This window comes from Akebia trifoliata, chromosome 7 (assembly GCF_017979445.1).
Source record: "Akebia trifoliata isolate Shusen 1 chromosome 7, ASM1797944v1, whole genome shotgun sequence".
Classification (NCBI taxonomy): Eukaryota; Viridiplantae; Streptophyta; class Magnoliopsida; order Ranunculales; family Lardizabalaceae; genus Akebia; species Akebia trifoliata.
This window is the reverse complement of record NC_141381.1, coordinates 7,763,394-7,766,605: the sequence shown is the minus strand read 5'-3', so window position 1 is coordinate 7,766,605 and position 3,212 is coordinate 7,763,394.

Here is a 3,212-nt window from a genome sequence, read left to right as displayed (position 1 = left end):
CCCCAACTTTTTAAAGGGTCTTTTAGGCCTTAGCTTAGAGGATTATTGTCACCCAGTTATGAACCATGGCGTCGGGGTTCGAATCCCTCCTCGCTCACAGCCTAGCATTTACTTGGGGTAGGAAAATCATGATTAGGACAAAGGTCTCAAAGCTTGGGTGTGGGTCTTTTGTCGAATCGGAATGATCTTACTATATTTATTTTTAATATTTAGAAACGAGAATTTTATTGCCACACCAACTTTTGCTTATTACATGCTATTATTTTGCCACACCTACCTTGGGGTTATTATATCTTCTCCAAATTTTTTTTTTATCTAACTGAAACCAATTTTCTTTAATGCCTCGTCTATTTCATCTACGAATCCTTTTTTATTTCTTTGAAAACTTCAAGAGGAATTCGGTAGCTATATCTTATGGTCATTTGACCCAAAATTGAAGTTGACTTTTAAAATCTGTTTCTCATCTTTGGAGAGATGAAAAATTGGTGTGAGTCTTAAAATTAAAGAGTGACGATGTATCACCTAGAAAATTATTTTGATTGGAAAAAATTGGTGTGGCAATAGAATTTCTCTTTTGAAAATGCCAATGTTATACTTTTTAATGCAAAAACCACTATAAAGTTGTAATGCTAAATTTAATGACTTCTTTGACTTTGGTTATCAATGAGAGATTATTAAAAATGACCAACATAGCCTTGTCTTTCGATCTTGGGGTGGTTTTTCTTTTTAACCATTCCACTTAGTCTTCAACCTCTTGTCTAATTTACTCGATGATTTTCTCGAAACCCAATATTCTTCAACCCGCCCCCCCCCCCCCCCCACCCAAAAAAAAAAAAAAATCCTAAACCTTTTTCTTGAGTTTTGAAGGTGAGAGAGAATCTTAAAATTGAAGATGAAGGTACAAATGTTAACTTAGATGTCAAATAGGGCACCATATGTTGTTGTTTTTTTTTTTTTTTTTGGAAGGTATTAAATCCATTCCAATCCAATAATTTCGATTCTAAAAAGATCTGATCCAACAAGATTTCAATTTGATATCTTATTGTATCGGATATGGATTGACCTTGTCCCCATCCGCTAAGGATTCAATTCGATAAATTGTTATAAATTATATTATACTAGAGTTTGCCCATGCTACCTCTTTGGGGTTAAAGGGGTAAAAGGGGAATGATTGTAAAGTTAGGGGGGGTATTATTGAAAAAAGAGGGTAAAAAAGAAAAAATGATATTTAAATTAGAGGAATATTATTGAAAAATGAGGAGGGGAGAGAAGATGAAAGACAATAAAGTTGAAGGGAGAGAAGAGAAAATACAATAAAGTAGGGTAGTGTGGATCTCACTCTATTGTAATTCAAGTGGGATCCACCATTGTGTTTTATCATATGGATATTTATTTAAATAGAAGAACTTTATTTAGATTTATACATCAAATCGGATTTGGTACGATCCGATTGTTATTGGGTCAGGTTTGGATCTTAATATTGACATCCAATATAAATTTGATCCATTAAGAGTCCGTTCCGACACTTATCAAATCAGTTCCGAATCTAATCCGGTCCTTAATGGATTGGCACCAAATCGACCCAATCCGATCCATCGACAACCGTACATGTGTGACCAAAATGCATTTGACATGAATCAACTACAGATAATAAAAAAAAAATTAAGCACATAAATATTTAGTCTATATGTTTGTTAAAGAATTCTTCACTCTCACACCTTTTCCCCCCCCACACCCATGTATGACCAAAATGCATTTGGCATGAAGCAATTAATTAGAGAAGATTGAAAATTGATTTATTTATTTCTTTTAACTGCAGATTACGTAACCCTTATAGGATTTAAATAGAGTAAAGATATTGAAGGATAAGATCCAATCCATCCTATTTTGGCATGTAATCTTTTTTTTAATATTGTCTCATCTAATTCTAATGTTTGTGAGATGACATGGTGTATTATAATACAACTTATTATAATGTGCCATATCATAATACTCTAACACCTTCCCTCAAACTATGAGGATTGAAGATCGATGTGAGTTTGATAAAATATGAATCCTTGAATCCTCTTCTTCGCCTTGTAAGATAAGAATTGCCATAGCCGAATTTACATTGTCAATGAAAGTCTAAGAAATCGTTGAAGAATTGTTGTTGCCAAATGTGTCTTCGATGAAATAATAGATAATCTGCGTGCTTATATGTGTAGAAGAAGGGGAAAATAATTCAACTTAAGCAGACCTTCATTGAACCATGATCGGTTTAGGTTTAGACTGAAATATGTTGGAATTTAATCCGATATTGAGATTGGATCTATATGGGTCAAGATGAGTTTCATTGTAATGGATCCAGAGGCTCAAAAAATACCCAAAACATGATTTTGGGCCATAAGAAGCTTGATCACTAGAATTCAGAGGCTTTTTGGCGAATAATGCCAAAATGAACTTGATCAATGAAGATTCAGAGTTTCTTTGGTCATTGTTTAAGTGTCCACAATAGATAGTGAAATCAGGTGATGATGATGAGTTGATGACTATCAATGGTGCAAACTTGAGCCCTTGATGTTGTTTGGAAGGCATAGAGTGATCGACATATGTCTTATTATTGATCATGATCATATATCGTTGGCAACAATGATCTTGACAGCAAAGATAAAGGCATTGACGAGGAAATGTTGCAATGGCTATTAGGTAAAATGTGTGGAGTTCTTGAGAATAGGGTTAATAAATGGACTCCACTAGCATTGTTACCGCCCTTGACTGGATGACGAGATACAAAAAGTAAGGATTAATAGACTACAGGTCGATGGAGGTGTTAGAGAAGAAGTAAATATGGTGATGCATGTAAGTTGTTTGATGAAATACCTATGGACATAAGTTACTAATGAGTGGTTGTCCGCCAGCGGTGTTGCCATTGATGTCTGTGGAAGGTGGACTACCAAAATCGGTCACTCAAGAGAGACTCAGCTCTGATACCATGAAGAAGTATACATTTTATTGAGAATTCTTGGATGAATATTACATGAACCTTATGGTATTTATTGAGATTACATCAACTTAGACATTAGAAATTAACCTAATATAGATATACTAATTATCTATAATTCCTAATGTAGAATATTTTAGACATTCCTAAATATTTTATTTTCTCAATCACAACCTTAACTTTCCTTTTATTATGAGATACATTGACATTGATACAATGTATCTCATGCATT